Source organism: Electrophorus electricus, chromosome 9, assembly GCF_041902795.1.
Source record: "Electrophorus electricus isolate QZ-2024a chromosome 9, ASM4190279v1, whole genome shotgun sequence".
Taxonomy (NCBI): domain Eukaryota; kingdom Metazoa; phylum Chordata; class Actinopteri; order Gymnotiformes; family Gymnotidae; genus Electrophorus; species Electrophorus electricus.
The window spans coordinates 18,410,813-18,436,619 of record NC_137505.1 but is presented as its reverse complement, the minus strand read 5'-3'; the positions used below and the strand labels follow the sequence as shown (position 1 = coordinate 18,436,619).

The 25,807-nt window shown below is 48.2% G+C and overlaps 1 long non-coding RNA gene across 4 annotated transcripts; it reads right to left on the bottom strand.

The window, feature by feature from the left end:
- Nucleotides 1–5,352: 5,352 nt before the first annotated feature.
- LOC145659315 (uncharacterized) lies at nt 5,353–24,443 on the bottom strand. Of its 4 annotated transcripts, none has more exons than XR_014125403.1 (7): nt 12,943–14,411; nt 10,186–12,383; nt 7,767–8,060; nt 7,315–7,600; nt 6,494–6,628; nt 5,986–6,063; nt 5,353–5,899 (listed from the first exon to the last, which is right to left on the bottom strand). It is a non-coding gene; the product is annotated as an uncharacterized LOC145659315 (long non-coding RNA). The 4 variants fall into 4 exon arrangements; XR_014125402.1 differs by having other exon boundaries at nt 7,767–11,907; nt 12,022–12,383; XR_014125401.1 differs by lacking the exon at nt 12,943–14,411 and adding an exon at nt 24,271–24,443 and having other exon boundaries at nt 7,767–12,383.
- Between the last annotated feature and the right edge of the window lie 1,364 nt (nt 24,444–25,807).

Genomic DNA, 25,807 nt, shown 5'->3' with positions numbered 1-25,807 from the left:
GAAACGTTCTCCACAGGACGCGTTCAGTTCAGGTCGAGACGAACTGAACGCTTTGCCTGGCCGTCTGCAAACCGAATGCGATTAGAGTCTTCTGTAAGCTTCTGAAAGGTGTGACCATGTTGTTGCTTTGTTTCCCTGAAAGTAAAAGCATCTGTGTATAATATGTATCGCTCCGAGGACAAGAAGGCATAGCACACACCCCTTGGGCGGGCAATCGAAGCCTCGCAAAAACACATTCCTCCATTATTCACATTTCAGGCTGCTACAGCGGAGTCTGCGTAAGCTATCAGGGAAACCTGTGCATCTCCCACTACCAGTTTATCGCACGTAAACAAATCTTTTTCCCTGTCGCTGATTGGATTTGTAGCACAGAATTACCTGTGTAATCCATATGGAAAGTAGATAGCATTTCTTTGGGAAATGCCAGGCCCCCACATGCTAATCTGGAGCTTGCCACCACACCCCACTTTACGACGCGCCGGCTTCCGTGACAGGCACAAGCCACCGAGACCTGTCGGTCGCCTCCAAAAACCTTATCCTGCGCACGCTAGTGAAAATGCCTGATTTCTGAGCTACCTAAATGTAATGAGAGTGTGCTCTAGTGCATACGTGGGTGTTTGCCACTGATGTTCCTCGGTCACCCAGGCCTCTTAGTGAGGAGCCTGTTAGCCAATATAGAGGCTCTCCTGGAAGACTGTGACTATGGTCTTCACTGTCCATTAAAAGTTCCCACTTTGCTGCAGTGTCATGTTTCTCCGTCTGGAGAAACCAGACACTGCACATTCATTCTTATTAAGAAAGTTATGGTTTAGTATCAGTGCCACTTTGGGGTTTAAAATTCCAGCAGTAACTCTTTGTGTTAAATTGATGGCGTATTCTCATTGACTCAATGAGAGTGAGACTCACACAAGTCAAATGTTTCATTATCCTGACCTCTGATGTCAGATAAAACAATTCAGATTTTATAATCCTGTTGTTTTTGTAAATACAATGTGAATGTAAATGCAGTATTTAAACAAACAACGATGGTTCTGCGTGCTATTGGTTGCTGAGTGTGTCATTCAGGGTGTCTATTGCTGAAGTTCAGGAGATCCTACCACTTTCTGCTTTCAAAACCCCTGATTGTATCTTAAATGAGCTCTGCGACGCCCACATCCTGCATGTGAAGAGGGGTCAGCGCGATCCGACTGGCTGAGCCCCACACCCTCCCCAAATAAACGCCGCACTGTCCACCACTGAAGCCCATTAATCTATGACCCAGGAGGCCAGGGGATATTCTTAGCACACTGATCGCGCTCCAAGTCCACTCCGGACCGCCTCCTGTGGCAGGCAGGGAACAAGTGCCGAGCTGCACGTTGGCCTGCCCTGACAGGAAATTCCATTCCGTCCCCCGGCCGTTGAACACAATGCTACTGAAAACTGGGCAGATGAAGGGCCTGAGCACAGCTTCCCCCCCGCCGCGGACAGCTCTCGCTCCCTCCGGTCCTAATAGATACGCTCAGATGAGAGGGTGAATATGAATTATGTAAGTGAGACAGGAAAAGTGAGCCAAAACACACAGAAACAAACCCCATATAGAACAATTGCGCTTTGATCCGGCGCGCAGGGTCTGTGCGCAGGCCAAACCGGCTGAGTCAGCGTGGAGGGTGACAATGCCGCGATCGCCTCTGGGTCCACGACAGACCAGCGCGTTTAACCGCATTACAGAACCGGGGTTAAAGAAGACAGACCATCCTAGCCACGACTGCTAACGTGCATTCACGCATTCTGAACTTGCTCACGTTCAGGTGCTATTAGCCTTTCACGGCATGTGAGGTCTCCGTTAGACGGGATGCTGATTCACCCAAGCGGCCCACTCGAGGACCGTGTCCGCATCGTGTCCGGATCAGGATTGGCGGCCTGGTCCTTGTCGTTAGCATCGTCTGTTCTTGGAGCCGTCCTCCTGTCCGAACGAACGTGGCCTTGATCGTCCAAAAGAAGATGAGCCGCGTGGTGTTAGCGGAGGCCGTTTCAAAGTATTGACCTTGATGCACAGCAGGTCACAGTGGTGTGAATAGAGAACAGAGTCCTGGTCAAAATGAACAGAGGGCCTTCCCTCTGCTCTGTGCTCTTATCAGGGAGCCCCTGCTGGGCTCAGGTCAATGCAGAGTGGAGGAATTTCAGCCCAAATACGCCGCCGCTTTCGGGCAGAAATTACATGTCGCGTAAGTCTACATTTATAATGCCTTTCATTTAAAACAGTTTGCCACGTGCTTCCTTCTTTAATCTACATTCAAATGCCCAGTTATCGATAGCATGCTAACCTGTGCATTCATACATTCAGTAGCGGTTGCCTCTAAAAAAGCCTCTAAAAACAGCAACAAAAAAAAAATGCTGTGGTTGGAGCAAATGCCAGGAGATGCGTAGGAGGGCAGAGCGTAGACGATGCCGTCTCATTCGTCGGGTATGTATTTTTTCATTAGTCGTGAAGTCTCGCGTGGCCTGCGTGGAGGAGGCAGTGGCAGCGAACGCAGCTCCATGCAGGCACAGCGACATGCAGAAAATTCCCCTGTAATGCCCCACAAATCATTCCACATTCCCAGGGGCCAGGCCTGCCTGGTAAGCATGCCATGAGACCTGAATCTCGCACAATTAACCGGTCAAAATCCACAAAAGCGCGGTGAACGCGTACAAGCACGTCAGGCCTCGAGAGCGCGAGATAAACCGTGGCATCGAACGCGCCAATCTCAATCAAATCATTTCAGGGAAAAAGCCACAGTATTCCGGGACAGTCGGGATCAAATGGGAGAGAGTGATCTGGGTCATATTTAGACAGGTCCTCCCTTTACAGTGGGACAATAACGAGTGGTTATCCACATCCTGGGTGAAAGTGATAAATGCCTTCATTGAATTCGGCGCGCATTTATTCTGCAGGGCCTATTGAGAAAAAGACACATGACGTGAGGGGGCCGGGGCGACGGGAAAGCAGGTTGGCGAGTCACTCCCATTCAAAGGGGCGAATGGGAGAGAGGCTCTCTGCTGCTGATCCCTACCGAAGGCTGACAAAGTAACAAAAGCTGCAGACCGGCACCGCCGCTAACGACGGGGAGGAAAATCCCCGATGAAAACGCGCTCTCTAATCCGCCGCTGAATGGCACCGAGGGGCTCTAACACCATTAGCGGCCGCCGCGGAGGCCCAGGACGGACCTGGTGCACTAGGAGGGGACGCCGGCCGGCCGGCCGGACATGAAAGGGCGTTGGGCTCTGTTGGCCACCTGCCCGGCATGGGCCGCCTCAAAGGCATTAGAGAAGCGGCGCGGCTGGGAAGAAAGCGGCCCGGCGGGAGGCCCGGAAGGCATTGTCCCGCTCCGGAGAGGCCGGAGAGACATCTGCACCATTCAGAGCGGAGGAAGCCGGAATCGGGGGGCGGGATCCGTCCCGCGCGGCTTGGCTCGGCTCGGCTCGGCATGGCCACGGTGGCTACGGGCAGAGTGGCTGGACAGAGCATTCGGAAGAGGTTCTCGCCCCGTTCCCCGCAAAAGCCGCGCAAGACCGCATGGCCGTGGCGACATCTTTCTTCCAGGAAGCCAGGCTGTTGTCAGAACTTCAGCAGCCTGCGCACTTCTCGCTCTTCTTCCGTGAACGTGTGACTCTTGAATTGTTTTAATAGTCACTACCTGAAGGGTTTTGGGGGAGAGGGGTTGCATTTTAATAAAAGCCTGGCATGTGCCAAGACTGTTAAGTGGCAAGCGTCACAGAGGCTACGCGGACCCCCCCCATGATCCGGGATGACAAGACACAGGCTCCATCTCCTGCTAATTAAACGAATCAATTAAAACACTATTGCCGCAACTGTGTAACTGATGTTCTATAGTGGCAATAACAGGCCCACTGGGAGTTTCTCCGCTGTATTAAAAACACTGTCCTCTCTGGTTCCATCTGATAGCATTAGAAACACTTATTTGCGTCACGCTGGCATGTCAGCGGAAGCTGCGATTTATGGAAATGCGGTTAACCGCCACAGGCCCGGTATGGGGTCAGATAGGTTCACTCCCCAAGCTCTGAAAAGAACGTGTCCCCACAAAGGTCCCTGATGAAAATGGCTCCAACCATGAGCGCAACAGCAGCTAAGATGCTAGGTAAGGGTCTCCCATTTACATACCTCCCTGCTACGCAACTCTGGCTCCAGAAGATCAATTATCATATTAAATTTACCCCTCCTCTGTTAAACCGATTGAGTTCCAAATTGTTTTAGATGGCCGTCATTAATCCTTACCATAGGCTAAGTGCTTTTGCTGCGGGTCTGATTGAGTTCCTGTATCAAGGGTCAAATTAGCAGCGTACTAATGCTGAAGCCCACTTAATTTGTGGTGCAGGGATGCCACATTAACATAGAAGTTCCAACTGCCAGTTAGTTAATGCACAATTCAAAACTCTCAAGATAATAATTGGGGTCTGAGGTAATGCCAGATGAAGTATGAAGTGACGTGCTTTCATTCAAAATGAATGGCAATTTGCTACTGCATCAAATGGCACTCCAGAAAAGGAAAAGTCCATCAACCTAGCTTGCATTTTACTGTAATTCGTAAGAAAATGAATTCCTTTATGATTGTAATTTCAGTTTCTAAAAGGGGTATATTTTGGCAATTATTCCATTCTTCTCACACATTTAGTGGAACAAAATGAAATTTCAATGCTGCACACACACCGAACCTCAAAATGGCATTTAAGCGATGGAGTCGAGACCGCAGCTTCAAACGCGAGCGCGCGGCCCCACGTGAGGATCGTGGCGGCATGCAGAGCCAGGCCCCTGAAAAGCTTTTGAAAGCCTAAACTGTTTGCATACGTGGCAGTGCCTAGGAGAACCTGCCCAGGCTGTTCTCGTGCGGCCAACGTCAACAGGGCGGCAGAGAGTTTGCGCGAGCAGGCCCGACGGAAGCCGCACGCACGCGCGCCCCACCACAGCCCACCACAGCCCACTAGCCCTGACAGCCAGTCTCTAGGGCCCAGAATTGCAACCTGAGCAGGGGAGTCAGATGCCTAGCAAAGCACTTCGAGCTGGGACCTGCAACCCCTGGCCCACTAACCGCTCCCAAGCCCCACCGCGGTCCCACCAGCAGAGGAGAGTGAGTCCTTACACTCACTGCTCTGTGCACTTCAGTAACATTTCTTGTGGATCTTGTACTTTCTTTGTACCCTGAGAATCTTCCAGAAACAGAAGTCCTACTGTTACATTTCAGTCCTGTTTTAACATCAACAAATGCTTGGTTGGTGACCACATGAGGAATGCTTTGATCAAATCCTTCTAAATTTTCAGATTTCTCATTTTATTACATTTTAACAAAAAGTCACAAAAAGAGAACAATAGTCCATAATAAATTAAATTTACCTGATTAGAAGCTTATAGGAATATTACACGTGTCAAGACGGCTTGAAGCTTACATTAGAACCCGAGCATCACCGTGCGAGAGCAGCTCTTCAGACAAGCGGATTCTTTTGTTCATATCTTTCGGCGCTGGCTTGCACACACAGCCTCACTGTTCTTGCCCTCTGAATTCTAATGATGCCTCTCCTCCCTGTCTTAGAGGGCCGATGCCCAGCTGTGTAGCCCTGGTGTTGGAGCGAGTGCCATGTCCTTCGCTCCGTCTCTCCCTGCGCCCTGGGTTGCCCGGTGCCCGCTTGTCAGATGGCGGGGCTCACCTCTGTTTCCTCGCCCACCGGCATGTGCCGTCCCGTGTCAGGGAATCAAATGAACCATTTCCGCCGCGCTGATGCCCTCCTGACAGACACGCGGAGCCGGCCGGCCTCGTCAGCCCGACGGGCTCCGGAGCTGACAGGGTCAGGGGAGCCAGTGCTGGGCTCTGCTCGGGGAGGTGAGGGCTAGGCAGGGCACACGGCTTCAGAGGTGCCTCTGGCTCGCCTGCGGTGGTAGAGAAGTGCCAGACAGGAACACTTACACAAAGTCACGCAGAGGAATATATAAGCCATGCGAAATGTGGTATTCACCTGGTTAGGAGCTGCTGATATTTAACATCTTTTAGGCATCGCAGGCTTTTGGCTACCGTCACAGAGCATCATTATAGCCTGATTAAAGGACATAAAAATAAATGAATAACCTTCACAGCAATATACATCATTCATAGTAATACACAGTAATACACACTATATACTATCCCTCGTGTACTGAAGCCACGAAGGTACTGTTATCTGTTATCAGCGCATTCAGGCGCTCTCTTAAATGAACGCTCTCCGTTCTACATGCCAAGCAGAACCCAAGGACCCCTAACTTGTCCCCACCTCATTCGCTATCCTCTTCTGTTTCACTTCCTGTGTGTGTGCGCTCATATAATTGCTGTTCTGTTTTGTTTTGTTTTTTTAATTTTTGTTTTTTGCGAAGGTTGCAGAAGGGGCACAGACCCGCCCGGGTGAAGACCCATGAACCACAGCGAGGAGAGCAGAGGAGCCAGCGAGTTCTGGCACGCTGCCCAACGCACGTCTTTCCGCTGACCCTTACCCAGCCAAACGCAGCCACGCCTGCTGCAGCCCCGCGGTATGCACGCCTGCCTGAGCCAGGCTCGTCGCCACGCCACCCAACGACTCTCCCGCAAGCTGTCTGCAACTGCGCTGGAGTCTGGAGGGAGCACTAAGGCTGAAGATGACCAACACTGGGCTTCAGTTCTGATTGCTTAATTACGTCCATGCTCATTTTTGGCATAAATATGGATTTAAAACAATGCAAAAAACAAACAAAAAAATCTTGAAATACTTTACAATTATTCAATTGAAAAAAATACCCATACTAAAAAAAAAGCCATTCACAGTCACAGTTCATTTATTTTGTTCCTTTAACAGTATGTTTACAGTAATCAGATATTAATTTGTTTTAAAATATATTATACTAAAATATATCCTACTAATACTCTACTATATTAAACTGACATTATTGACGTATACTGACGTTAACAAATGACTTAAGGTCTTCAACTAGTATCATAAACATGAACTACTACTTTTTTTCAGGTTTCATATGCTGCTGCACTTTCTCATATTTAAGTGTGTGTGTGTGTGTGAGTGTGTGTGTGTGTGAGTGTGTGTGTGAGTGTGTGTGTGTGTGTGTGAGTGTGTGTGTGAGTGTGTGTGTGTGTGTGTGTGTGTGTGTGTGTGTGTGTGTGTGTGTGTGTGTGTGAACTGAAAATGCCTCTCTGCTTCTTCTTCAGCCAGGTCCCCTGTTCGGCTAGATCAGCTCTTGGAAAAGTCAGTCGGGTACTGTCACAACAGCCCAGCTCCTGTGAGAAGGCTCGGAGCTTCGGGATTGGCCAAAGCGTGATGCCTTACCGCACAGCTGATCAGTCAAGCCTGGAGAATGCAGAAGTCCACTGATGGGTGTTGTGGCGGTTGCATTGTGAGCATGGCCATGCAGCCGTGCGGGGTCCCTGTGAGGTGCACATTCTTTCTGTTGGGAAACGTGGACAGAGGTGAACGGGAGGACGCAGTGGGTTTGATGCTTTGTGAGGGGGCGGCTGTGTGTCTCACTGCCAAAAGAAATGAAGCTGGGAACAGTCACATGACCACAGTGCAGAGGACCATGGGGGGGATCGTAGACCCCAGAAAGCCTTACTCTCTGAAAGAGGAAGGATACAGGAGTCCACGTTAGTCAAGGCTGAAATTAGAATGGGAACGCAGCAGCTGAACCCACAACTCCCCCAGACACCCCCCTCCACCACACACACACACACACACACACAAACACACACACATCCACACACACACACAGGAGCTCTATTTACTCTGCAAAGCAATGAAGCCATCAGGGGCTGGTCTCTCTGTGAGAGGAAGAGAGACATTCTCTCAGGAGAAGGCTGCTGTAGCTTTGAGTCGTATTATAGGTTAAGTCTTTCCAAAACAATGCCTCTGGGCTGGAGCCCAACAAGTCAAGCAAAGGCTCTCCCAAGATTTCATCACTGCGACATAAATCTTTTAATCCCTTCAGAGAGCCAAGGAGCAGGGTACGAGGCGCGGCTCCGAGTGCAGCCGCGCTTCAGGTAACAGTCACCGTCATCGCGTCCGCTGCTTCCGAAGGGCTGTGAAGTGAAAAGAGCAGAAGGGTTGGGTCGCCACGGAGATGCTGCTTACCTCAGCGCATATTCATGAGGGCCCCTTTCCATACCACACACGGCAGGAGAAAGACGGCTGGCAGGGTTGGGGCTCATTTTTATTCATTCACCCCCTCAGCTCCGGCATCTCCCTTTCACTACGGCCAGCTACGGATCCCGTGCCAATACAACATCTTTTTTTGGGGGGGGGTTAGGGGGCACCGCCATGCTATGACACGCGAAAAAAAAAAATCCTTTATCCAGCTAGGGTTTTATTTATGGCCATGCGGTCCAAGTGAGGACTTCAAGCTCAGCACGGTTATCCTACTCTCTCTGTGAAATAAATCTCCCCTCGTCTGAGTGCGGGGTTATCTCGGCCGCTATCTGCCATCTGAGTCTTTGAGCGGCATTGAGGGGAGCAGAGGCCGCAGCTTTTGATCCGGCGGTCCCTGGCCTCCACCGCCGTCCTGCTCCGGGAAATCAAGGCAGACGCTGCCTGTGGATCGCCGGCTGATTTACAGCCCAGGATGACCAGAAGGCTTCATTAGCTTAATCCCAGCAGGCCCGATTGCTGACCAGGACGGGGCCTGGCACTCTTCTGCTGGCCCTTCATCAGCCGCACACTATGCAGAGCACTCGGCATACATCCGACCCGGGAGAACTACAGCCCAACTGCTGGACGACTGGCTTTTCAGCTCCTTGTCATTTCTGCACACGTTCAGCAGCTGACCAATCAGAAGCTGTTAGATTTTGGGCTTGGCATACAGTGAGTAAAGTATCAACTGGCTGATGCAGCGTGACTATGGGAGGACAATTTTGTCTCCTTCACCCACTTTATCAAGACTTCCTTTAATCTCCTGCCGTGCAAGCTGGGGCCTTTGATGTGGTGATGCACTTCTTAAACTTGCTTAATATTTGATCTCAGCCTGGTATGCTCAAACCTAGCTCGAGTGGTTTCACGTGTCCACGCTCTGCAAGCATGCTCAAATCAGTATCGATTTCTGCAGAATCAACTGCCAAGAATAACAGCTTTGCAGATTACATGTCACAATACGCTTGGTGTTCTGGGACTTTTAATAGTTATCAATAAGATAAACATATACATTTCACCGTGAATGACATCTGCGGGTTATCATGAAAAGCTGGATGGAGTCTTATACAACGTGCTCCGCTGCTGTGACATAACACGCTTCATAAATGCACAGATGAGGGGCAGCATTCGGTCTCTTCTGCCCCGTACCTCTCAGCTTGGTTCCCTCTCCAAAGGCCAGACTCTGTGCTCCAAAACATAGAAATCAACCGGCTGTTTTACAGACGCTCAAACGTGTTTACGTGTGCACACAGCTGTGTCAGGTAGGTTTCCATGGATTTGACTGTTGGTCCCACTGTTGTACTCTGAAATCAGTTGACTGATTGTTGGCAGGTGATGGTGTAGCTGCCTTGCACAGCTGATGAAGGACCTCTGTCTGAAACATTTTAAATGTCTCTACATCTCTTACTACAGTACACTGCAGTTACTCACCTGAATCTTTGGATATATATATATATATATATATATATATATATGCTGCTACATGCTCCCATCTGGATTATTTTAGTGCTCTTTTCATTGGTCTTCCTGCCGGGACTTTAAGAAGATGCATAGTGCATTTGAAGGCAGCAGCCAGACTCCCCCAGACTCCCCCAGACTCCTCCAGACTCCTCCAGACTCACCCGGACTCCTCCAGACTAATCCCGACTCCCCCAGACTCCTCCAGACTCCTCCAGACTCCCCTGGACTCCTCCAGACTCACCCGGACTCCTCCAGACTAATCCAGACTCCTCCAGACTCACCCGGACTCCTCCAGACTCAACTGGACTCCTCCAGACTCATCCGGACTCCTCCAGACTAATCCAGACTCCTCCAGATTCACCCGGACTCCTCCAGACTCAACTGGACTCCTCCAGACTCAACCAGACTCATCCAGACTAATCCACACTCCTCCAGACTCACCCGGACTATTCCAGACTAATCCACACTCCTCCAGACTCACCCAGACTCATCCAGACTAATCCACACTCCTCCAGACTCACCCGGACTATTCCAGACTAATCCACACTCCTCCAGACTCACCCGGACTATTCCAGACTCATGGTCCTCATCAGACACACTGAGCGAGGTGCTCATATTGTTTCTTCTGGTGACTTCCGCTGACTTCCAACCAAGCCCTTCATGGTCCTGCCGCTCTGTAGCTCAGTGCACTCCTGAACCCATGCCGCTCTTCTCCTGTCCTTAGGTCACCAGATAGCAGCTTGTCAGTGGCACTCCTTCAAAGCACAGCTAAAAACTTTACTCTTAACAACACTTTTCCTTGATACCTCCTCAATAATTTTTTATTTTTTTTTCCCTTTGTGATGGGTTCTAAAATGACCTTGGGTATGTGTGTGTGTGTGTGTGTGTGTGTGTGTGTGTGAGAGAGAGAGAGAGAGAGAGAGAGAGAGAGAGAGAGAGAGAGAGAGAGAGAGAGAGAGAGAGAGAGAGAGTCAGGTAGGATTATTGAAGCACACCCTATCCTCCTTTTGGACTGTACTTGCTCTACATCTATGTGCTATATTGCATGACAGACACCTGCATGTGCTATTGCATGTTGGAGTATGTGACACTATGAAGAACATTTGTGCTGGCATCTCTAATTTGAAAAGTTTGAGGTTTTTTTTGGCTTGGTGTTGTAATGCTCGTCTCATTTTTGTCACTGCCCTTATGTTTGCGGTGTACACGACAACAACCAGATGGTACAGCCTTCTGTATTGAGAGCCAGTGCTTAATTAAAGCCGCACAACTGTAATGGTCTTATTCAGCACAGACAGAAGAGGAAATTAATCTGAAGGAAAAAAGTTTAAGTATTCATGACCCATGAATAAAGAGTTTCAACTTTGAAGAGGGTCAACCCATGAATATTCAACAAAAAGTGCATTATGCTAAGTTTTGGTCATGACGATTCTGACAATGGATAAATTTGTACTAGGCTTCTAATCAAACGCTGATGAACTGACAAGGTCAGAAAATGGTGATTGTAAAATGATAAATATATTTGCCCTCTATTCAAGAAATAAATCGCCTTTTGAACTGAGGTAACAGAATTATTTCAAATGGATTTTTAATGGACAAGCTTATAATGTAATCTGTATCGCATTGTAGATCAATATTCATAGAAATTGCTTGTTCATTCTAACATATGCCATACTGAACCAGAATCAGAACTCAATACTCTAATAATCCATACTAAATATTCAATATTTGATCAATTGTTTTTATTTCCATACTGCTTGACTGCTTTAAAAAAGACTGACATGTTCAAGTACTTAACCGCAATGAAGTCCACCTTTACAAGAATCCAGTGGCTTCTTTTAGCCCAGTCTATTCCTGGACCCCAAATCAGTTCCACTTGGTTCCAATGACCTAGTCAAAGTACATCCATGGTGTTATAACCAGGGCACTGCCATTGGTTATAAATAGCTGTTAAACTTCACAGGTGTTAACGTAACACAGAGTACTATTGTCTCTGGCTTTGCTCAGTCACCTCACTACTGTAATTTTCACACATCAAATATTATTAAGTTGCTATGCTTAAAAAAAGCTTAAAGAGAGAGAGAATATGGGGGGGGGGTATTTTGTACTAACCCCAAAAATAGGGAAAAGGTTTCCTCTGATGCATCTTTACACATGCAGCCATGGAGCCCTCCCTGAAGCGCAATGTAAAAGTGGGCAGTGCATTACCGAGCAGTCCAGAGATAAAGACTCACACACCAGGAGGTCACTTAATGGTCAGTGAGAAGTCTGCTCACAGCATCTCAGCTTGATGAGGGAAAAAAGGTCAGAGTGAATTAACAGGCAGATCCCTCAAGGTGACACGCAGGTACGTGCAGAGACGCGTTTTGATTTAGGCAAAGATGGTTAAAGTAAAAGAACCTCAGGAATGCTTGAACGCCTAATGCACAAGGCCCCGAGGGCGCAGCGATCGGCATGCACCATCCGAGGACTCATGAGTGCACCATCCGAGGACTCATTTCGAATATGCAAATAATTGGGGAGGGTGATGCAGTACGGAGGAAACTGGCAATCACAGAATGCCTTTGCCACTCAGATGGATCTGTCAGAAATTGAAAAAAACCTGCTTATTTCTGTCTCGGTTACATGTGTGTGAATTTGCGTGTGTGTGTGTGTGTGTGTGTGTGTGTGTGTGTGTGTGTACACAGTGTTGACGGGCATCCAAGCAGACGCCAGGTTCCGTTCGCTGGACACATTCATGCCTTCTCCCGTCAAACATCCACCTGCAGAGATGTGGAGACGAGACTGTTAGCGCGGAGACAGACACAAAGCAACTCACCAGTTCATCTCCCTGTTACCATGCGGCAGTCATTTTAAACAGATGGTGCCCAAACAACCTGTCATGTTTACGGCTGCCGCTATAAAAGACAAGAGTCCAACAACGTGGTCCCGCAGGGGCCCCTGGGGAGCGGCCAGGGCCCTGCAAACAGCTGCCTGGGGGAGCAGAGGGGTCCCAGCCTCGGCATCGGCTCTCCTACGTAGGCCCTCAAAAACACCTCTACCTATCCAGACATGCTACATTTACTGCAATTAAACAAGCATGGCATCTGAATACGTGGTGACACCTCGCAACCTGCTCAACGGGGCCCGCATATAATCGCGTCCCTGCGGAGCTGCAGAGAAATTGTCCATGTCAGTATTAATGAAGGAATTTGCATTGTGGTCTTAATTAAGGAGGGGTGGGGGGAGATAATGAAGCTCACTTCTGAATTAGTTAATCGACAAAAACTTGTACAAATGTGTTTGCATGGCCTATAGGTACGGCCCGCGGGTAACGTATACCTGGCCCGAGGTTGGCGGGGGTTACGTCAGCTGAAGGTGGGGGGTCGCCGGTGAGGCAGGTGCTGCTGGGACCTTCTCCTTCTCCTCAGGTGGGCAAGATGGTGGCCTGACCCTCACACCGTCATCGGGTTCGAGCCGCCTGTCTCTCTCTGAGGTGTCAGAGAAAACCCAGGTGTTCCGCTTCCGTCTGTGGAGTTCCACCCCGAGTATACTTCCTCTAGCTTAACACGGGCCTCCAGCATAGTCACTTGTGGCATAGTGGAGTTGCGAGCTGGCTCCCTCGGTGAGAAGCGTGCACGCTTGTTTTGTGTGTGTGTGTGTGTGTGTGTGTGTGTATGCACGTGCGTGCGTGTTTAATAGGCAACACTTGAGCGGAGGCCAGAGCGCATTGACACGGTGAGTGTGTGTGTTCGCTGGACGGGGTAACTGTAAGCAACCCAAAAGGGCCGTGGCAGCTTGGGGGTCTCAAGTGGCCAATGAATTATTTATGGGCCCTAAGAGAGCTGGACTGAGAACAGGGCAAAGGAATTACGACACAAAGGAGGCCAACGCGCCAGACTGTCATGTCCGAATGAGCCGGGAGCCTCTCAAAGCCACGGTACTTGAGAGGGAGAGAGGGAGAGAGGGAGAGAAGGAGGGAAAAGCCAGTGAAAAGGGGTGAGAAAACACCACTGGGAGTTCCAAGAACCTTCAGAACGGTGACAGTGCATGCCCGGGCATTTGAGCGCAAGGGAAATAAAAGATGTTTTTACACAGCCACACATCTCCAGGGTGGCTTCGGAGTGCTTTTTCAATCTATTCGCTCACAGGGAAAAGCCCATAAAAATACTTCAGTTGCAGTGGTTAGCATGAAGAAGAGTGAGTCATTGAATTAGAGTGGCAACCCCGCAACAATCACTGAACAGAATATCTTTGCCACCTGAAGAGCCCCTGCAGATAATACCTTTTCGATTAAAATCCGATTACATCTGATTGTAATTTCCATATCATGTTTGTTTGTAGATATTCGCCATGCGTTACGTAACGTGTGACTATGGCGTTTTGATTGGACTACATCCAGTCGTCGTTGCACAGGTGCCTAAATAAAGACCTTGTTGCACACACACGACTCCTGCTCTCACAATGCTTTGCTAAAGGGTAAATTATTTTTGGTGCACTCAGGTACGGCGGAAGTGGACTTGTCATTGATCATCTGCTTCGAGCCCCCTTGGCACAGTCCTCGGAGTCAGACGCTCTGGCTCACACTCATCACAGCCGTCCAGGGCCGGCCGCTGGCGTGCCGTCAATTACCCGAGTCGTCTCTCAGCAGTGGCACAGAGCGCGGCTTTCTGCCCTTCCACTCCCATTAGAGCTGCCCTCTGGGACCCCAGGGCTAACGGAGGGATAAATGTCTTAAAACCGCATCTCAGCCCCCCCTCACGTGTGAGGCCAGTGGGGAAAGCAGAAAAAAAGGTGATTGCGTGTGTCTGTGTGTGCGGGTGTGTGTCTAATAAATCCTTAATTTTTGCTCAAACATTCCACAGCATCGCAGCTTGAGGAATTTCTCTGTAGAGAGGATCAGGGTCTGACACCAGCCGCTAGCGTTATTTACAGATGGGCCCTGGCGGCTGGGGGGGGGGGGGGGCTGTGTTGCACACCAGGCCAGTTGTGTAAACATCAGTCCATGCTTGGACAAAGAGGAGCTCAGACTTCAAAACAACAGTAAAACCCATGAACCTTACAGAACTTTCCGCGTCCACACCGTTTGAAGTCCCGGCATCCCTGGCTTTGGGTGAGCGGAGACCAAATTCTGTCGCAACAAACCATCATCAGGCCCATATGACGCGGTGATTGAGACCATGTGTGGGGCACCCGCAGACAACCTTTCCTGTGGGCCAGCTTACGCAGCTGACGCTGGTCAGAGGCCCGAGGTGCATGTGTCCAAACACCAGAGCGATGGGACGCTGTTCACACAGGCCAGCGAGTACAACGAGCCTACAAAAGCGCATTGAGTTCAGCCTAACTGTGGGAGGGTTTGCAGATGGCAAACCAGGGGAGGTTAGATGTTTCTAAAGAGGATCGCTAAAGACCTCAGACTGGTACCTTTGATGATTAGGCAAGTAGAGGAATGGGTTGCATACATGGAATAACACATAAAGAGACAACTACAATCCTTTAGAGTTACAGATATATAGGATGCAGTTATAGTTTGGGGATAAAGAGTTAATTAGCCTTATATAAATAGACTAAAAGTGGTTTAAGGGAATTCCAGCACTAGACAGGAGGAATTTAAAGTGCTTCCCTTCAACAGAAAAAGAGATTCAACAAAATGCCATTTTAAACATTGGCAAGACACATAATGGTATTATGCGCCGCTAACATGAAGCATGTAGGCCCAGTTATGTATGTGTCACAGAGGCCACAGACTAAAGATTACATTAAAGATTAGACTACAACCACAGACCACTTAAGAATTAGATTACAACCACAGACCACTTAAGTATTAGACCAACCACAGATCACTTAAGAATTAGATTACAACCACAGACCACTTAAGTATTAGAATACAACCACAGATCACTTAAGAATTAGATTACAACCACAGACCACTTAAGTATTAGAATACAACCACAGACCTCTTAAAGGTTAGATTACAACCACAGACCACTTAAAAATTAGATTTCAACCACAGACCACTTAAAGGTTAAATTACTACCACAGACCACTTAAAGATTAGATTACAACTACAGACCACTTAAGTATTATATTACAACCACAGACCAAAGATTACATTAAAGATTAGACTACAACCACAGACCACTTAAGTATTAGATTACAACCACAGACCAAAGATTACATTAAAGATTAGATTACAGCCACAGACCACAGACCCGTTCAGATAAGAAAAAGGAAGCACTATTCGAACTGCAACAGAAATCTTGTGAAGTAAAAAAAAATGAAACCCAAGAATAAGGTCAAGAAAGCAACCTTCTGTACCAGTTTGGTCGGAAAGGTTCTCTGATATGACACTACTGCACATCATCCTAAAAAGATCCATAAGGTAGCTGCCTTCATACAGCAGGGCACCGTCGGTCCGAGGCTAGAACGCCAGACCTGCTACTGAACATGCTGCCAGAAAGCTGCACTCATTACCAAATGAGGGGCTCGTACGGTATGGCGTCTGTATACCCCGTCTGGGAAACATACTGAAGACATTTCACGAAGCAGTCTAAAGAGAAGCAAAATTCCTAAAGCTTCAGACTCTGCAACTCTGACAATGCAGCCATACAGCATCAGGAGTGACTGCTCCGGTAATTGTGACCCCGGATAGAGAGACGAGGGGGCAGAGGAGACGAGAGATGGGAGCGGTTGGGGAGTGCGGAGTGCACGAGTGGACATCATTAGGTGGAGGCCATTGTTTTGTTTTGCTTTTTTTATTTGTTGGAAACTATGTTTGCTGGTAATAAAGGCAGCATCGGGGAGCGCAGGGTCATGGAGCTGGCATGATTGGAGGCAGATCAAAGGGCCAGGTGTGGGGGAGCTTCTCAGGGGGGATTAGACCCCCTCTCTGTTTGTATTTTCCCGCTGTTTTGCTCACAATCCTGTGCTCGCCTCCTTGCCGAGATCAACCTTGGCTTGTTATGACAACGGCAACAACAAACAGAATAGCAGAACACATCTAAATCCACCAGACGCCGCTCCGCCGTGACTTTGTAATGAACTTTTGTTCAGATGGCAGCCGATGGAAGTCTTATTAGCCAGGTACCCTGAGCCCCAGCAGAACCCCAGACAGGTGCAGTCCAGCATACTGACAAGCCAGTGAAACAGAGGCAACCCAGGATAAGGCACGCTCTGATGCCTTTCCTTTCTCTTTGCAAATGTGAACTGGATAGTTGACAACTTGGGCCTTGGGGAAAAAGATGCAACACAAACATTCACCATCCATCAAAGGTATTACGCATCATCTACGACAGTAGAAACACATTTGGAGAGGTTTCAAAAAAACTATATCTAACATAAGCCCTACCCCCTTCTTTTTGGTAGAGGCCAGTAATTTGCATTACTGCATTGTATTTTTTATCAAGAAAGTGATGTTGTTATTATAGCTCAATTAGCTTATACTTCTCACACTTGGTCAAGTGTTCTAATTAATTAAGCAAGTTTTAATGAGCTTTGGTAATCAGCAGGAAGGCATGTAATGCCTCTTGTGCACATTTTAGTACTTTCTCTGATATGTGCACTACAGGGCCCACACTTGATTAATTCTAATCAATTTAATTAGAGGACATAAGATTTCCCTGAAGGATTTGACACACAAAAGCTGTCACTGACTATTACTGGGTCTTAAGTTAATTAAGATTGGAAATGCAATTTTGTTAGCCAAATTTAATGATAACGACTAAGCACTAGAGAAAAAGGCACATCCTCTCGATCTCTGTCTGACATCTGGCAAGGTGACAGTGATTTCTCAATCAAAGGCATTTTTCCTCCGCGATGTAGACGCGTCGCCGCGTATCGAGCACTCTTTCGCACAGCAGCTTCCACTGGTGTGAAAACAGGCGCACGAGACAAGGCAAAAGCATGTTCCAGAGTGGGATGTTTTAACACCAAACACTGTAAAGGCGGCGAGCGTGTGAAGTGGTTTCAGGTCCTCGTGCGGCAGCGAGGATGCGCGCGACGGTCAGGGCAGTAAAGCCCCAAGCATCCCACCTTCGCGCCGGTCCTACTGACAGCACGTGCGGCTGGAGAAACGCGGCGCGCCCCCCTCCCACCCCTGCAGCTGCGAACGCACAGAGCTCCCGCATGTGCTGCAAATCGTCAGCCGTGGCTTCGGGCATCCTCGCAAACCGATAACAATCTGACAATTCGAAAAAGTCCCACGCAGTCCCACGACGCGCGGCAGAGCCGAGCAAGTGTTTTCGGGCGGTTGCTGGCATCAGCCTGCGCCTCTTGGTATCCGTTTTAACACATCACAGCGCTGCTTTTCTACTGGCGGGCCTCACTCACTGCCATTAATATTGCATGGCCGGTACTCGTGGGTAAAACGCCACGTGAGCGGTCTGTCGATAGCCGATGAATCACAACAGGTTGTTTTAGTGCACTGAGGTCGTTCCCGCGGACGGAGACGTGCATCTCCAGGCCGTGCTACAGGCCGGCCTTCCTAAGGATAGAGCATGATGGAAACAGGACTGTGATGGCACAATGAGGCGGGGGTGAGGGGGGGAATACGAATGGGAGGAATGTGTCAGGCGACAAGGATGGATGGATATTCCGGGTGCGCGGGGGGCTGATGGAGCCGGGTGGTGGGTCTGGAGGTCGATGCGAAGTGGGAGACGGCCGCGGTCACGGCCCGCCCCAGCCTCCAGTCCGACTCACTATTCCCACCACCTGCCGAGCAGTGGCGACTCCGTGAAACAATGCCTGCATTATCCAGGATCTCTCCTCAACCATCCCACCACTGAGTCACTAAAGAGCCATGAGTAGTGTGCTCACGTCCCATAGCATCAGCCAATTAACACTCTCATTCAGCACACACACACACACACACACACACACAGCGGAGTAGGAATAGGTCCGCCTCTCGGTGCACCCACCCTGGTCCACTCCTCTCCTTATAATAAATCTGAAATCTGTTTAGCCTCCAGCGAAGATGTACCGTTCGCTTGTCCTTAATTCTGAGATATTGCTCTGGTTGATTAAAAAAAACACAAACACGATCCATTACTGCTCCCTCCACGCCTCTCCCGCTCCCACGTGCTTGCGGCAAACGCATTACGCGCCATCAGCCGCTTGTCTGCCGATATTTCACTGGCTTCTGGGATGCCCCGTCTGGGATCAAGTTCCGTCAAATATGTAATAATTTCATGTGACTTAAACTGGGTCACAGGCAAATTTAGAGTTAAGCAAAGACAAAGACGAACTCACTAGAAAAAAAAAAAAAAAAAGGTGCAGGAGGATAAAGGAAAAGACTTTGTATTTACATTTTGTGACCCTAAACATGATCATTTGGGGTCATTAAAAATTCACTACCCTTCCCAGTAGTGCAGTTTGTCAGGGTGAGTCTTTTGAAGTCAACCAGAATTACTCATGACACAATAAACTACAACAATGCTCCCAGGACTACAAAAGACTTTAAAGGGTGAGTTAGTCAAGTGGAACACGGTCCAGTCCACCAGACAGTGCTTCTGTCTTGACTGTGCTGTGTTACTGGTGAAAACAAGATGCAAATGTAAGGTCAGCTACGGTATAGGCTGAACGCCTTTAAGAATGCATGCCACAGGCTGAGTGTTTGTAAGGTTGTAAAGCACATCAAAGTTACTTGCTGAGTCACTTCTCCATGCATATAAGTTTGAGCTCAGTTTCCTTCATCTTAAAGGCAGAATGAGCAGAGTGACGACCACAGCTTCCTTTAGCTGTGCTTTCTTCATTAGCAAGTTCGGCGTTTGATTAGTTTCTCCACACCCATCCTGCATATGCAAGCTTCCATCTACAGATGCTTCAGGCAGACCCGCAATTAGGGTGTGCGTCTCGGCACCGCCCGGTAGGCAGCTGGCCCGTGTCTGAGACTACAGCCTGGAAAGGTTCCAGTTCCCTTGTCCGGCCCAGGGGAGACGGCGAGGCAGTCTCCGCTTCCTCGACCTGACTGTGCCTGTCTCAGACACAATGCTGGCTCTCTGACAGCAGACTCCTGGCCGGGACAAATTCATCACTCGCACACTGCAGTATGACTCCGCATGAGACATATGAGAGCAGAACTTATTATGCATCATAATTCTCCAATTTACCCTTGTCAGCATATTGCGCAACTAGTCTGTTTCTTTGAACTCTAAGAAGGCTTGACCTACCAAATTTTGAATTAACAAGTTATTAATAAATAAGTCTTAATAAATGTAATAACAAGAATAATTAAACAAGTTAAAGGATAGAAGTGAAGTACCAGGACAAATTGCGTGAGACAGTATTTAGTTTCACATGTGCCTCTACCCTCTGGAAAGTAAGGATACATATAAGGTTTCATTTTCATGTGTGTACTTTATCGCTCTATTTACAGCAACTGTCTTCGCTACTTCGCCAGAATTCTCGCAGTAAAGAGGCCATTTGCACTGGCGAGGGCAGGCAGGTACTGCCAGCCTGCTCTGGACTCTGCTGTGCTTCCTGTGCAGTGTTTAAGACTGGCAGGCCTGAGGGCAGAGCCCTGAAACCCACACCACCACACGTCTCCCCCAGTCGACCCGCACCGAGGCCGCTGGGAAAATACTGCCTTTGGCAGGCGGCCAAAGGGTTCAGCACGAAGCCGCCTCTGTAACGGCGGCGGGTCGTGCCTGCCGGGGCGCGCCCTTCAAACAGACCGGGAATGCTACGGAAGGACAGGGGAGGAACGGCACCTGGGACCGCAAGAATGCGGGAAGAGAGTGAAGAAGGCTCGTCCGCCGTGCCGCTCTATGGCTCTGCGATTTGAACGTCTGGCACTCGCCGCGGTCGCGGCGGCCTGCCGCACAGATAAACAGATGCTTTTACGGGAGGAGGATGGGGGGGGGGGACCCGGACTATAAAGTTGAGCGTGTGGGATTTCGGGGCATGCTTTGTGCCAGGGGGATTTGGAACGGACCGTTCGTAAACGATCAGCGAGAGGGGTCAGCCGAAAGGGAGCGCGTTACTTTGAGAAGTGACACATCACGCGAACAGGGGCTGAATCAGAGGTGTGAGGAGGGCGGAGGGAGAGGAGATCACATAGCAGCCCTGCCACGACTTCACAGGGGTGGCCAGTCACATTGTGGTCATCCTGGCAGCCAGTGATGCAAAGGCACAAATGAGTCATCCTCACACAGGCATACCATGGTGGAGGAATTAACGATGAGTGTGTGTGTGTGTGTGTGTGTGTGTGTGTGTGTGTGTGTGTGTGTGGCAAACACACCTTTCTGTAAATTCATACATGAAAGAGTAAGCACAATACAGGCGTGGGGTAACACCCGGGGGTGATTACACATGGCCTTGCACTACGCATTCACAATTAGAATTCACAAACGGATCCTTTAACTTAACAACATCGCTCAGCAGCCTAAACATTTGCTGCTACACACACCATGATGTTCTCGTATGCCCCTCTTACTCATAATGTGTCTCATCCATGCTACACAAATGGACAAATGGCTTCTAAACTGATCTTTCAAATTCAATAGTCATTATTTTTAATTCTAAAATCCTAAGAAATGGACGTAATTCCATCAAAATGTATTAAATTATGTTCATGGTTATAGGAAAATTCTTATTTGGCCTGTAGTATGTTGTAGCATTTAATGTGTATTTATTGCTATTCAAACATATCATGTTAACATTTAGGTTTACGTTAGATTTTTTATGTATTCAGTGGTGGACTGGTAGCAGCTGTGACAATACTATGTACGTACAAGCACAAAAGCAAAAAGAAACAGTTAAATAGACTTCCTAAACTAGACTTCAGTACACAGGAGAAACGAAATGGTTTGGCTGTTCTGTCTATTGATTTTACTGAGTGCATGACACATCACACAAAGAGTGCATGTCTGAAGATCTTTCACTTACCTGAGAGAGTAAAAAAATAGCAAGTAAACAATCAAGTGTGTGTGTGTGTGTGTGTGTGTGTTTGTAAAATGGAATTATGTATTGATTGTTTATATACATGAGGATGTATATATATACATGAGGATGTGGAATATACATGAGGATGTGGAAGCAGCTGATCCCTTTTTGTACTGAGGCCTAGAAGACCACTGATGTAGGATAGACCAGACAGAGGAATGGGGACATCATAAACCTTCAGCGAACAAAGTATCATTTGCCTCATTGCGCTGAAACGTGGACACACATGGTCCTAAAAACCAGCATGACATTGGCAGCAAGAAGGGTGTCAGAGACACCATTACCAAAAGTCTAATCACCTAGTCAGTGACACATCTTAGCAGGACCCAGGCAGATTAAAGGCACTTAAGGTGTGTGTGACTTTTTTTGGGGGGGGGGGGGGGGGGGGGGGGGATTTATTGGAGCCATTGAAGGGTAAAATAAAGGGGACATATTGACTTAAAAGATTGTTAATAGTGAGTGCATCATTAAGGGATCTTTCTTCATAACTCTCACAGGGGGAGGCCTGAAAAATGATCCAGAATAATGTGGCGTGCTTTGTAGCTACCGCAGTCATTTTCTGCATACAAATCCTCAATGAAGGGGCGCGAAGAGAGGATGAGAGAGAAAGGGACAGGATGGGGAGGGAGACCGGGGGGGGACTTCAGAAAGTCGACCATTCATGTGAACATAGTTCAGAGAATTCGCAGGCCCAGAGAAAAAGATATTTTATGCAGGCACATAGCTGTATTCAGTGGGGGTGGGTAGCATCGGCTACATGGAGACTACAAAGCCCGACTCCCATGGCTCATGAATAAGTTGAGGAAATGATCAGAAAAAAAAAGCAGAGTGATGTTTAGACAGATGGGCCACTTAAAACGCGCAGGACAGAGCAGGAGATAAAAAAAGAGCTTTTAATGAAACTTCAGATTCACCAAATAATTGATCTTTATTCTCTCTCTCTCTCTCTCTCTCTCTCTCTCTCTCTCTCTCTCTCTCTCTCTTTCTCTGTCCCCCAAGAAAGGTGAGAGCAAATCTGATGTGTTACAAGTGCCTATCGAAGACACATTAAAAGGCACTGCGGCTTCCCGTCCCTCAGATTGAATTAAATTGACATCATGAGAACCGGAGGAAAAGACAGAGAGAGGCACAGAATCAAATGTAGGACTTTAAAAAAGCAAAAAAAGCACGCAAGAGAGAGCAAGAGTGGAGTGCCAAAGAAAATAAATAACAGGGGTTTTTGCTTTCTTTTTTCTGGGCTCTTAAAAGGATGCAAGCAAATCTCTGAGTGAAGCGTGCGCCTCTGCAGTTTCAGAAATATCACTTCATGAGATTCTGGCAAACATTTATTCTTCCTCTAGGCCTTTAATGTAATATCAAATGTAGCCTTGCTGGGGACAAGATTACATTATACATTTGGAAAGCATGAATTATTAATGATGGTCTCGGTACCAAATAACTGAAATGCATGAAAAAATATATAATGTGTACACATATACATGGGTAGGTATATCGTAACAACATATTTGTCAGTGCGAGACAACTTTGGTTCTTTCCTCAACCTACTACCATTGCGACCCTAAAAAGGGGATCAGATGATGACATGGGATGTTTCTCAGTAACATTCAGTAAATCATGAACATTTCCTCCCAAAACGCGATTGCTGCTACAGCTTTTCTAAACAACAAAAGACCCAGACCAAAAATCCCATGGAATCACAAACAAATTTGAAAGTAATATAAATTCATAATGACAGCTACTCAACAAACTACATTCATGGCTCAAAGTGTATCAGCGGAGCTGCTAATGGGTTACTGTGGGAGCGTCAGGTGAAACAGCTCGATAAGCACTTTCCCCCATGTTTAACATTAACCCTTTAACATCCATCCGCTGCCGGCACTCCACCCTATCTTTACATCCTCCTTTCTGCTTGACTGGAGGAAGGGTAAACCGGGCATTTCCTCCTAAACAGCACACTTCCGTCCACCCCACCCCCTCCAAACTAAACCAAATTAATCAGATATTGTGTTCTTCACCACAGAGAAATGAAAACAGAATGTGGTAGGCAGACTTCGAGCGCAGGTGCAGCCCCCGCGAAGCTGGCCTGGCGGGAAGGCCAACAGGAGAGAAGGGAAAAAACATACCAAGCGTACCGGCACCTTGTTACTGCCACGAATAGGTTACGCGAACTAAATTAGGCCAAGCGAAAACGCGTCTGCTATGGCAATGCATTACTTTCTAACTATCTAAACTCTGCATATGTTACTAAACGCCCTCTTTTGTCTTGTATAGACAGCATGGAAAATATCTATAATGTGGGAAAATCTGCTCAGTAATTTCAAGGACAAATAAGTTCAGAAAATATTCAGCCTGTTTACCACGTTGTATCTATTAATTTAATTTCAATCGCTTTTAAGTCAAAATACCTCTGAAGCACTTCGAGTGTGCTGTATAACGAAGAAACCAGTTACAGTTTTTCAGCAGTTTACGTCTCACGGTTAAGCAGTGGAGTCCCCGGTTGCTCCCTTCTTGTTATCAATCTGAAAGCTAAGCTACAAGAGCTAACGCCGGACTATACCAATCTTCAAAGTGCGGGGGCGGTGTACGAAAGACTTCCCTGGCTTCCCTCGGCAGCAGAAAAGCTCACTTCGAAGTAAACATACCCTTTCCTGGCCTTTGTGCGATTGTGCTGGCCTTGCCATGAGCGTAAACACCTGTGTCCTACGTGGGGAGAGAGCAATCCACACCCACCTTGCTGGGCTCCGTATTCCGGCATTGATTTCCATTTAAGTATGATGCAGCCACCGCACACCTCTGGCCCCACACTTCAGGCAATATTTATCCAGTGGCCAATAGGGGACATCCTATTGTGGGGGCTTTGGAGAGGCAACGGCAGGCTGAATGGCAGAGGATGGCCCCGCATGTTGACACCGGGACTCTGCCAAAGCCTATTCATCACCGCACCTTAGGGGAGCCTGGCAGTTCTCCACTTTTCCTTTTCCCCTCTTCTGTCTCTCTCTCGCTCCCTCTCACGTTCTCTCTCTCTCTCTTTCTTTCTTTCTTTCTTTCTCCATCTCTTTGGCAGACAGTTACTCTCACAACTATCGCCTGAAATAAGCCTCTTTCCATTTTCAAATTCATAGGCGTTAAAAGCGTAACAGAAAATACGACTCCATGTTCTTTGCGCAATGTTTTTAGATCTTGCTACAGTAAAAGTACAACTCAGGTTTCTTTCAGTGAAAGGGTTCCCTATACCACTGACACTTGCTGTACTGGGCAACTGTGAACAGCCGTGAGCAGGATCTGCTGCTTGTAGCGCTGTACCTGTGGACTACAGCCGGTCCTCGTGTAGTGGATGTGCAGGACCTGGCTCCCCAGGTGGGCAGTGGGAACTCATTGAACTTTGCCACGGAATGCTGGGGTCACAGGCCAACCTGCAGGGGCGCAGTAAGATGACGTGGGTCAGGGCTCAGCGCCAGAGATTGATGCGCTCCTCCACTATTCCGAAATGAATTTTCCAGAATGCGAACGGCAGGGAGCAAGGGGACCGCAGGAAAGCCAGCTGAAATGTAATCAATAGGAAAACAAAGCCGCTAGAATCGGTGGAGTTTGTGGCTAGCACCCGCCCACTCTCAGAAAATTAGCTTTGGAGGGGGCCATGGCAACGGCATCGGTGGGGTGGGGAGCCGTCTTATCGGGCTCTGGCCAATGGCTGCTGCGCTCCGCCCCCACCTCCAGTACGTGAGGGGCTTAATTGAGAGGCCTCCTGAAGACAGGCAACACTCACATCTGCCCACTGGGCTAATCAATCGCGCCAGCCGGGACGCACAGCTGCACAGAGAAACGAAGAGCCAAGCCGCAAAATCGCTCAGCACACAGGCCATGCAACGCTGCACTCAGGGGCGCTAGACATGAACTGGACAAGGCTCATCGTGAAATAAATACTCCAAAACATAATGCCATGAGAAATTAATGTTATTAACACAAAATGTGGCAGGACAAAGGACACTAGCAAACAATATGTGTTATTATTACACTGTTATGGCATTCATGACAAAGATGGCACTGAATCATTGGAAGTGAGGAAAATGGCAAGGTATGTCATGAATGTTACACTTATAAATAGAATCAAAATTGAACAAAGAAATAAGAAGTAGAAAAATAGAAATACAGCAGACATTGTCCATGCAGTGCTGCTTATCTTGCGGATTTTAGTTCATGGGGAAACAGCCAGCCCAGGCTAGCACACGCAGCACACGCATCACACGCAGCACACGCATCACACGCA